Source organism: Astyanax mexicanus, chromosome 7 (assembly GCF_023375975.1).
Source record: "Astyanax mexicanus isolate ESR-SI-001 chromosome 7, AstMex3_surface, whole genome shotgun sequence".
NCBI lineage: Eukaryota > Metazoa > Chordata > Actinopteri > Characiformes > Acestrorhamphidae > Astyanax > Astyanax mexicanus.
In genome coordinates this window covers 11,043,441-11,055,834 of record NC_064414.1, presented here as the reverse complement: position 1 = coordinate 11,055,834, position 12,394 = coordinate 11,043,441, and the positions used below count along the sequence as shown (strand labels likewise).

Genomic DNA, 12,394 nt, shown 5'->3' with positions numbered 1-12,394 from the left:
AGGTTCAGCGGGACAAGCAGAAAAATCTGAGAAGCAGAAATCAGACTGAAAGCAGAGCAGCCGTTCAGACAGAGGTGCTGAAACGCTGCCATAGCTCAGACCTGCTGGGGTTAATTTAGGAAACACTCACAGTTGTTATTGAAGCGATACATAGCGTCCCCTCGTGTGAAAACATGAGCTGCGCTAATTATCAGGAGGTGTTATCATGTTAGACAGCAGGAGTGGTGGAATAGTGCGAGTGTACGTGTGGTCCTGCTGCACTGAGATCATTAAGAGCAGCAGGAGAACAGAGCAGAACACTGTAGAGAAACAGTTCAGCTCTGGCTGATCAATAAACTCACTAAAGCAGATCTCAATTCCGCCAGCAGGTCTGGACCTCCAGTGCCCTCCTGTAACTCAACATTACTCCACAGTCAGTTCTAATCAACAGAGCAAAACCAGCAATTCCTCTGTTCTGATCTCTGAAAGCATCAGTTCACCACATTCACCTGGAACACATTCACTCTGCAACAACCAACAGCCCTCACACAGTAACAGCACAGTTAAAAATGAGGGTAATGCATTAAGGGGTCGAAGGTTTAGTCCCAGTGCTGCCACAGCTATTCCTCACTGTCCAGAAGTCTCAGAGAGCTTAACTGTCCCCTCTCTCTCTTTCTCTCTCTAGCACATACAGCTCTGGGAAAAAAATAGAGACCACTTAAAAATTAGTTTCTTTGATAACGCTCTTTTAATGTTTTAATTGCTATTAGCATTGCCAAAATTTATATCACTTTTTCGAAGCAAGGCACAGTGACACTCCTACATAAAGACAGAAGTAAGCTCAGGTGTGAAATGAATAAACATAAGTGAAAACACTAAAGGATTTTATATCATTTTCTATCTGAAATCCATTTTTATGTCTCAAGTCCACAATTCCATTCATGTTCTCTGTATTGGCAGGAGAAGCCCCAAATTTAGGCAGCTCTGACTTTAGAAGAACATTTTTGGGCCAAATTCATGTTAATTAAAGATCACCAGTGACCCCCAGTGACCTCGTCTTCTACAGAAAAAGTGTTCAACTCTTCATCTCTACGTTCTGCTTCCTCTGTGCTCTACAGGTGTGTTTCTCTTCTGTGTGGTGTTTTTTTTAGTTCTTATCAGAGAGTGTGTTTCCCTGTATCCTGCCTCCAGCACGGAAACGCCTGCTCACTCCCCTCTGACCTGGAGTGTGTGCAACAAAAACAAAAAGTGAAGGAGGTCAGAGAAGAAAAGGAGGTGCTGAGAGCCCAGAGCTGGAGGAGAGAAAAGAACTACACAACTACAAAGAGTTAAACTCCTCCTCCATCATCAAGAGCCTTTACTTTCTCACTAAAGCAAACCTGACCCCATCACCGTCCCATCTTCCACACAGACACTCACTCCCCAGCAACACAGGTCAGCGCCAAACAACACTGTTACACTGTGGCATCTTGATTTTCCAATCTGCCTTAAATGCTGATGTGTTACAATCTCGGGGGCATGCACCATTTAAGGTGGAATGGAGATTAAGTATTAGCTCCAGTGACGATGAACACGATGAATTCTACGATTCTGCAGGCTACGAGTCTGCATTGTGAGAGAACATGCTGGTGAGTGTGCATAAGTGTGTGTTCACCTTCAGTAAATGTCAGATACATCGTCATACACTCTTCTGTACCCACGCTCAGCACTCTGATTGCAACTAAAAACGTGTGTGTTACTCATATTTTTATTATGTGATGTCTGTCTGTCTGTCTGTCTGTCTGTCTGTCTCACATACACTTACAAAAGTATTTGAACAGTGAGGCCAATCCAATTATTTCTGCTATACACTAAAATCGTTGGATTTGTCATTAAAAAGATACAAATATGAGACAAAAGATCAATATTTCAGTTTTTATTTCCAGATATTTACATCTGGATCTGATACACATTTCAGAAGATAGCACATTCTGTCTGAACCCACTCATTTTTCTTATAAGCAAAAGTATTGGAACAGATAAACTTAAAATAAATTAAAGTGAATAAGACTTAATATTTAGTTGCCTGTAGTAACTGCATCAGGTCTGTGACCCACTGACATCAGTAAACTGTTGCAGTACTTTTCCTGGGTTCAACATCTGTTACTTAGTATACCAGTGATGACTTTCTTCTTCAGGACATTCCAGGACATCTCAGATCTACAAGTGTATAGATAAAACCCAAATGAATAATCAATGTATCAGGACACACCTGCTCCAGTACTTGTGCTCACAAAAAAATGGGTGGGCTCAGACAGAAGGTGTTATCTTCTAAACTGTGCATCAGATCCATTAAAATATGGCTATGGATAATATTTGTGCATTCTAAACATGGTTCTAAACAATTTTCCATCATGTCTCCGATTCACAACTGTTTGTTTTTACCCATAGATAGCTCTCTGGTTTTCTTGTTTCTCCAACTATAAATGCACAAGCAAAACCCAAATCTGGAACTGAGCGTAGACATTCAGCAGTATGTATTGTCTAAATAATCAATGTATCAGGAAACATCTGTTCCAGTAAAAATGGGTGGGTTCAGACAAAAGTTGCTATCTTCTAGACTAGTGCTGTGCGATATTACAATAAATATCGTTTTTTTTACAGTAATTTCATCAATTATTCATGCAAATATATAAAGTAGGCTACGATGAAATGTATTGGCGTGGTCACTTGGCATAAACTCGGTTTATATAAGTGATAATAAAGTAATCTTCGCAAAAAAAGCTTAAAAATGTGATTTTGCGACATGACGCTGCTTTGCGTTATTTGACGGACACGCGCCGACACGCCGGTTTGCGACATGCTTTACATTATTAAACTCATGAGAGCTGAACAATGGAGACGCATTGTTCTTTTGAAAAAATTAGCTACTGCATCTGCCTCATCTGTTTTCATTTGATACATATATATTGCTGCTCTAAAAGGTAGTAATTCTCATTTGTGAAAGTTGGGTTTAATGCCACTTTGAAATAAAGTTGGAAAAAAGTAAGCAATTATATTATTTTGTCATATTTTTTGAAGAACATCTGAAAACATACTTAAATGTGGTATATCACGATATATATCGTTATCGTGATATAACAAATTCAATATCGTGATATATGATTTTTCCCATATCGCCCAGCACTATTCTAAACTGTGTATCAGATACATGGAAATAAAAGCTGAAATGTTCATCTTGTAGCACAGATTCATATTTTAATGTCAAACCCAAATGTTTTCGGTCTACAGCAGAAATAAAGAAACTGGCCTCACTGTTCCACCACTTTTGGAGAGCACTCTATATCGAATTATTACACACGTCACCCCACAGTGTCTCGTTTCTGGTCATGTGTATGAACGTGTTCCACCAACCCAAACACTAAGCCAACTTAAACACACACCTGCACCTGTTGGGACCCCCAGGTGTGCTGGTAATCCTAACAGAGCTCTGAGCCAAAACTACAAATAAATAATGAAATATATTACAAGGATTAAAGGGGGGATTCGTCAGAGCAAGCGAGCAACAGCCGGCCGGTGTCCTGCGCTTTCCCAGCATGCCAATCTGCCACGCTCCTGTTTACATCCTGTCCTCCACCTCAGCGTCCAGAGACACGGAGCAGAGACCCCCACACACACACGCCGTCTAACATCACCAGTGACATCAACACACACCTCACCGTCACCCCGGACTGAGTCACACACCGGAACTGTGGGGTCAGGAGTGTGTACCACTCACTCGGTGGCTGCAACCGGCACTACTGGGAAAGAACAATGTGCGCGCACACACACACACACACATACACACAGTACCATTCACACACACTTTCATTTCCGCTCTTGTAACATTTACTGTGTTAAACAGAAAAATTATGTTTTCAGGCCCTTTAATGCAGAATCCCCTCCAAGCTGACTAGTGTAATGCAGAGGACACGTCCACCCCAAACTAATCTATACAGCTTAATGCTGAAGATCAGCCAGTATTGATCTGATCAAAGAACATTAAATGTAGAACATCCACAATACTCATCCAAATTAAGTTTCTTAATGTGAAGTACTGGTCCACACCAATCCGATCCGAGATTAATATATGCTAACAACAAAGTGAACTGAATGAGCCAGTTCAAAACGGATAAACAGGCTTAAACAGACTCAACAGACCAAGACAGGCTGAAACAGAATGACCCAACAGAATATATTCAACTGACTTAGAAAAAAATCAGACTAACGAAACGGAATCCGACTGATTCTGACTGACCCAAACTAAATCAGATGGACCCGAACCAAATTAGATAAGGGTCGACAAAATCAGAGTGACCAGACTCATCCAAAATGAAGGAGATGAACAGACTGAATTAAACCGACTACATTGATCCAGAACTAACAGACTGCATTAAACCGACTAGAGTGATCCAGAATTAACATAGAGTTTTCCCAACCAGACTGATCCAGAACAATGCTGACCAGAACAATTCAGAACGAACAGCCTAAATTAGACTAATCCAGAATGAACAGACTGAATTAAACTGATCAGACTGATCCAGAATGAAAAGCCTAAATTAGACTGATCCAGAATCCAGACTGAATTAGACAGATCAGAAGGAACAGAAGGAATTAGACAGATCCGAATGATACAGAATGAACAGACTGAATTAGACAGATCAGAATGAACAGACTGATCAGAATGATCCAGAATGAACAGACTGAATTAGACAGATCAGAATGAACAGACTGAATAAGACTGATCCAGAATGAACAGACTGAATTAGACAGATCAGAATGATACAGAATGAACAGACTGAATTAGACAGATCAGAATGATCAGACTGAATTAGACAGATCAGAATGAACAGACTGAATTAGACAGATCGGAATGAACAGACTGAATTAGACAGATCAGAATGAACAGACTGAATAAGACTGATCCAGAATGAACAGACTGAATAAGACTGATCCAGAATGAACAGACCGAATAAGACTGATCCAGAATGAACAGACTGAATTAGACAGATCCAGAATGAAAAGACTGAATTAGACAGATCAGAATGAACAGACTGAATTAGACAGATCCAGAATGAACAGACTGAATTAGACAGATCCAGAATGAACAGACTGAATTAGACAGATCCAGAATGAACAGACTGAATTAGACAGATCAGAATCAACAGACTGAATTAAACTGATCCAGAATGATCAGACTGAATTAGACAGATCCAGAAAGAACAGACTGAATTAGACAGATCAGAATGAATTTATCCAAAATGAACAGACTGAAATAGAAAGATCAGAATGATCCAGAATGAAAAGCCTAAATTAAACTGATCCAGAATCCAGACTGAATTAGACAGATCAGAAGGAACAGAAGGAATTAGACAGATCCGAATGATACAGAATGAACAGACTGAATTAGACAGATCAGAATGAACAGACTGATCAGAATGATCCAGAATGAACAGACTGAATTAGACAGATCAGAATGAACAGACTGAATAAGACTGATCCAGAATGAACAGACTGAATTAGACAGATCAGAATGATACAGAATGAACAGACTGAATTAGACAGATCAGAATGAACAGACTGAATTAGACAGATCAGAATGAACAGACTGAATTAGACAGATCCAGAATGAACAGACTGAATTAGACAGATCAGAATGATACAGAATGAACAGACTGAATTAGACAGATCAGAATGATCAGACTGAATTAGACAGATCAGAATGAACAGACTGAATTAGACAGATCAGAATGAACAGACTGAATTAGACAGATCAGAATGAACAGACTGAATAAGACTGATCAGAATGAACAGACTGAATAAGACTGATCCAGAATGAACAGACTGAATTAGACAGATCCAGAATGAAAAGACTGAATTAGACAGATCCAGAATGAACAGACTGAATTAGACAGATCCAGAATGAACAGACTGAATTAGACAGATCAGAATCAACAGACTGAATTAAACTGATCCAGAATGATCAGACTGAATTAGACAGATCCAGAAAGAACAGACTGAATTAGACAGATCAGAATGAATTTATCCAAAATGAACAGACTGAAATAGAAAGATCAGAATGATCCAGAATGAGAAGCCTAAATTAGACTGATCCAGAATCCAGACTGAATTAGACAGATCAGAAGGAACAGAAGGAATTAGACAGATCCGAATGATACAGAATGAACAGACTGAATTAGACAGATCAGAATGAACAGACTGATCAGAATGATCCAGAATGAACAGACTGAATTAGACAGATCAGAATGAACAGACTGAATAAGACTGATCCAGAATGAACAGACTGAATTAGACAGATCAGAATGATACAGAATGAACAGACTGAATTAGACAGATCAGAATGAACAGACTGAATAAGACTGATCCAGAATGAACAGACTGAATAAGACTGATCCAGAATGAACAGACTGAATTAGACAGATCCAGAATGAACAGACTGAATTAGACAGATCAGAATGATACAGAATGAACAGACTGAATTAGACAGATCAGAATGATCAGACTGAATTAGACAGATCAGAATGAACAGACTGAATTAGACAGATCAGAATGAACAGACTGAATAAGACTGATCCAGAATGAACAGACTGAATAAGACTGATCCAGAATGAACAGACTGAATTAGACAGATCAGAATGAACAGACTGAATTAGACAGATCCAGAATGAACAGACTGAATTAGACAGATCCAGAATGAACAGACTGAATTAGACAGATCCAGAATGAACAGACTGAATTAGACAGATCCAGAATGAACAGACTGAATTAGACAGATCAGAATCAACAGACTGAATTAAACTGATCCAGAATGATCAGACTGAATTAGACAGATCCAGAATGAACAGACTGAATTAGACAGATCCAGAAAGAACAGACTGAATTAGACAGATCAGAATGAATTTATCCAAAATGAACAGACTGAAATAGAAAGATCAGAATGATCCAGAATGAAAAGCCTAAATTAGACTGATCCAGAATCCAGACTGAATTAGACAGATCAGAAGGAACAGAAGGAATTAGACAGATCCGAATGATACAGAATGAACAGACTGAATTAGACAGATCAGAATGAACAGACTGATCAGAATGATCCAGAATGAACAGACTGAATTAGACAGATCAGAATGAACAGACTGAATAAGACTGATCCAGAATGAACAGACTGAATTAGACAGATCAGAATGATACAGAATGAACAGACTGAATTAGACAGATCAGAATGAACAGACTGAATTAGACAGATCAGAATGAACAGACTGAATTAGACAGATCAGAATGAACAGACTGAATTAGACAGATCCAGAATGAACAGACTGAATTAGACAGATCCAGAATGAACAGACTGAATTAGACAGATCCAGAATGAACAGACTGAATTAGACAGATCCAGAATGAACAGACTGAATTAGACAGATCAGAATCAACAGACTGAATTAAACTGATCCAGAATGATCAGACTGAATTAGACAGATCCAGAAAGAACAGACTGAATTAGACAGATTAGAAAAAAACCAATGTGAATCTGATTGATACAAACTGAATATGATAAACCTAGACACGATCAGGTCAAATATCACTGACCAGATGGAACCAGAATAATCCAGACTAGCCAGACAAAAGCTGACTAAATCAGACTAAAACTGGCTGAAACAGACCCAGACAAAGGTAGAGGGTCCTGTACTATATCTATCTCAACCACTATAAACAGACTGAATCAGACAGAACTAGAACAATAATTTATCTGACCGAGCCAAACTATATCAGACATACTTAAACCAAATCAATTTTATTGAAATTGACCAGATGAAGCCAGGACAAATTAAACAGACCAGATTGAATCAGAATTCAAACCTTATTGGACCGAGTCCCTCAGATTTGTCTGGATCTGTCTAATTCAGAAAGACCAGACTGAGTGAATCAGTCAAAACCAGGCCGAATCAGACTGACCCAAAAGAACCAGAATAAATCAGATTGAAATGTTTGGTAATTGTGTTTTAATCACTTATAAAACACTTTTAAACAAACAAGGTGCGAACACTCACAAACACAGGCTCTGAGTGTGTGTGTCTTGGCACAGTGTCAGGTTTCTGTGAGTGTGATGGGGGCAGAATTTCACGCCTCTCACACACACAGCAGGCTTATTTACACTCAGTAAGTGCTGGTGAATGGCCCAAACACAAACACACACACACACACACACACACACACACACACACACACACACACACACACACACACAAACATACATACACAAACACACACACACACACACACACACACACACACAGATCTAAATTACAGACAGCACACACTCCTCTCTTCTCTTTTAAAAGCTCCTTGATTGATCACTAATGATCAGTAACATTACACAACACACACTCAAACACACACAACAGAGCAGAACACTAAAGTCTTTTGTACATCTTTAATTACCTTATTTCTATTTAATAAGACTCTAAACATTACCTTACAGATTAATCCTAAAATGCTATAGATTGGAAAAGGAGAATAAATAAAGTTGAATTATAAAACGAGAGTAAATTAAAGCATGAACTAGAGTAAACTCATTTAAAGTGTGAATCAAAGAGTCAATTTGCAAAATGAACCCTATTATTCCAGGTACTAGAATCATTAACTTCAATCTTGACAAGAATAAGATTCAAGTTGCTTACTAAAAACACTAAAACACTGCAGTACTGTCACCCGCTCTCAATGTAACATTTCTGCTGTCAAGAGATTTATGATACTGCAAACAAACACAACTCTGTCCATAAGGATTAAGTTCTCTAGCTTCTTCCTGGAATTTTCCAGTCCTTTCCATTCCACCTTAAATGTGCAGAAGTTACAGATGCTGAAACATAACTGCGGCACTGGTTTACGGAGGAACTGCAGCTCTATGCTGTTATGATTATATATTAACAGGGGTGGTTTAAACTGAACAGTTAAGGTATAAATTAATTAGTGTGTAGACTGGGCTTTCCTGACCTCCACATCTGTACAGCTCATCACCCTCAGTCTCCCTGTTTCCTCTCTGACCTGCAGAACACTAAAGGTGTGAAACACTGATCAGAAATAAACACTCACACAAACACACACAGAAGAGGAGATATCTGTTTAGGCTCAGGGCGCAGAGACAGGCTCTCAGGGTCTGCAAGTTATAAATCTAACACTCGTTTACACACACACACACACACACACACACACACACACACCTGATTCACGATTACCAGTGCTCACGTTCATCACCATCAGCCGGACACACAGTAATAACTCTCACAGCGTTCCCGTTACTTTCGCTGCTAATAAAGAGTAAATAAACAGCGTCAGTGTTAAACTAAACAGCTCAGACGCTCTGACAGCCTGACACTTCAGCACCCCGACACTCCGACACACAAATCTCCCTAACGACCCTCAGCTCAGAGAGAAAACACACACACACACACACCAGTTAATCAATAACAATAATAACAACAACAATACCAACAACCACACCATTCAGCACACACTCAGCACAGGACCACAGAAACGCTGACCAGTCTAAGCACTGCTCACAAAAATCACTGGTCTGTCTGAGTGCTGGTCACTATCAGCACGATCAGCCTCAAAACTGGACAATTTCAACACTGTTCAGCCTTAACACTGGTCAGCCTGAACACTGGTCAGCCTGAACACTGGTCAGCCTGAACACTGGTCAGCCTCAGCACTGGTCAGCCTCAGCACTGGTCAGCCTCAGCACTGGTCAGCCTCAGCACTGGTAAGCCAATTTCAACACTAATTAGCCTCAACACTGGTCAGCGTCAACAATGGTCAACCTCAGCACTGGTCAACCAATTTCAACACTGATTAGCCTCAACACAGGTCGGCCTCAGTACTGGTCAGCCTCAGCACTGGTCAGACAATTTCAACACTGGTCAGCCTCAGTACTGGTCAGCCTCAGTACTGGTCAGCCTCAGCACTGGTCAGACAATTTCAACACTGGTCAGCCTCAGTACTGGTCAGCCAATTTCAACACTGATCAGCCTCAGCACTGGTCAGCCTCAGCACTGGTCAGACAATTTCAACACTGGTCAGCCTCAGTACTGGTCAGACAATTTCAACACTGGTCAGCCTCAGCACTGGTCAGCCAATGTCAACACTGATTAGCCTCAACACAGGTCAGCCTCAGCACTAATCAACCTCAGCACTGATCAACCTCAACACTGATCAACCTCAACACTGATCAGCCTCAACACTGATCAGCCTCAACACTGATCAGCCTCAACACTTGCCAATTTTAACACTGATCAGCCTCAACACAGATCAGCCTCAACACTTGCCAATTTTAACACTGATCAGCCTCAACACATATCATCACCAAAACAGATCAGCCTCAACACAGATCAGCCTCAACACTGGTCAGTCTGAGAGCTGGAGAGCCCTACCACTGATCAGCCTCAGCACTGGTTAGACTGAACACTGGTCAGCCTCAAATCAGTCTTGAGTGCTGGTCACCATCAACACCGATCAGCCTCAACACTGGCCAATTGGAACACAGGTTATACTCAGCACTGGATAGTTATTCGATCCTAGGATTATTGATCATTATCAATAAACCTAGACTTGAGTGCTGATCACCACCAACACTTCTCAGTCTGAGCACTACTCACCTTCAATACTTCTTGGCCCAAACACTGATTACCAACACTTCTCAGTCTGAGCACTGAGCACCGTTTAATTCTCAGCCTGTGCATTGATCATCATCAACACTTCTCGGCCCAAGCACTGATCACCATCAACACTTCTCAGTCTGCGCACTGATCAATAATTTTCAGTCCAACCACTCATCACCCTTAATACTTCTCAGTCCAAGCATTAAATCATCTCTGATACTTCTCATCCCCGGCTTTGATCACCATTAATTCTTTTCAGCCTGGGCACTGATAACATTCAACACTTCTCAATCTGAGCACTGATCACAGTCAATAATTCTCAGCCCAAGCACTGATCACCATCAAAAATATCTCAGCCCGAGCACAGACCACATTCATATTTCTCAGTCTAAGCACTGATCATAAATTCTTGGCCCATTAACTGACCACCATCAATGCTGATCAGTCTGAGCACCATCAATGCTGATCAGTCTGAGCACCATCAATTCTGATCAGTCTGAGCACCATCAATGCTGATCAGTCTGAGCACCATCAATACTGGTCAGCCTTAAAGTTCACATTTAATGTTGTTTAGTCAGGCCAATAATCACCATTACTACTGGACAGTCTGAGCACTGGTCAGCATCAATGCTGGTTACTCTCAGTGCGGGTCACTCCCTCCTCGGAGCCGGGCTCCCACTCTCTCTCTCTGCTGCCCAACAGGAAGTCATGACTCCGGCAGGATTTCCTGCCGTACGGCCATCCACCTCTACAACCATCAACCCACGTCCATCTAACGACCCACACACACACACAGACACACACTGAGGGGAGAGTGATTACTGGTCAGAACAGAGTGAAGAAAATAGGCTGTGTGTGTTTGTTTGTATATGTATGTGTCAGAAAGCGTATGGAGGGGCAGCAGTGCTCAATGTAACCCTATATTCTACACACTGCATTAAAAGCTGCTGAGTGTGTATTTGGGTGTTTGGGTGTGTGTGTGTGTGTGTGTGTGAGAGAGTCAGTGTCTGCACTCTCGGCCAGTGGTCAGTCTGCGGGGCTCCGCAGGGGTCCGGTGATAAGTCCGGCTGATAAAGCAGGCCGCTCCTGTATCTCTGCGTTAGCTCGCTAATTACCCACAGCGATTACCCGGCCAGAGAGAGCACCCGTCTACAGCCACAGACCCCCAGACTCCCCCCGAACAGGACACCAGCGCCGACACATGCATTTGTGCGTTAGCTTTAATCCAGACATTAAATAAAAATGATGACTAACAAAACAAAACACTTCACTATTTCAATATATGCTCACCTTCCTGATCAGAGCTAGATCAGAGCCTGATCAGAACGTGCCAAAAGTCTCACAGCACAATCATCTGTGTTAAACAGACGAGCAGGCACGAAATTAATCACTCCCTCTGCACTACTTAAGATGATGATCTTAACATTATGAAGATTTTACTAAGCTGGGTTCTTGTGCGATCAGTTTTGAATAATCATTTGTCACGCTCAATCAGAGCAGTAAAGTGACTTTAAAAAAGCAGCGTCAAAACTGCTGGAAATGATACATTCGTTTCTGTCATTTACACATGTGATATAATATTTTTATGTTACTAATACACTACCTGTCCAAAAAAAAAAAAAAAAAAAAAAAGTGTCCTCCTGTATTTAAGTAAGTAAATGATGTGGGGTTGATGCTGCAGTTGGTCTGCAGGTCTAGGTTCAGCAACAGTATGTGCTGAAAGAATGA

At 40.9% G+C, this 12,394-nt stretch overlaps 1 protein-coding gene across 2 annotated transcripts in view; it reads right to left on the bottom strand.

Moving 5' to 3' along the window:
* Window positions 1–12,394, bottom strand: part of klhdc3 (kelch domain containing 3) — a 46,823-nt gene that overhangs the window by 19,969 nt on the left and 14,460 nt on the right. Inside the window, exon 9 of one of the 2 annotated variants that reach the window (XR_007440057.1) lies at window positions 11,957–12,020. The exons of the other annotated variant lie outside the window; for it this stretch is intronic. The gene's annotated coding sequence lies outside the window, so the exon portion shown is untranslated. The remainder of the gene's footprint in view (window positions 1–11,956; window positions 12,021–12,394) is intronic. 2 annotated transcript variants of the gene reach the window in all.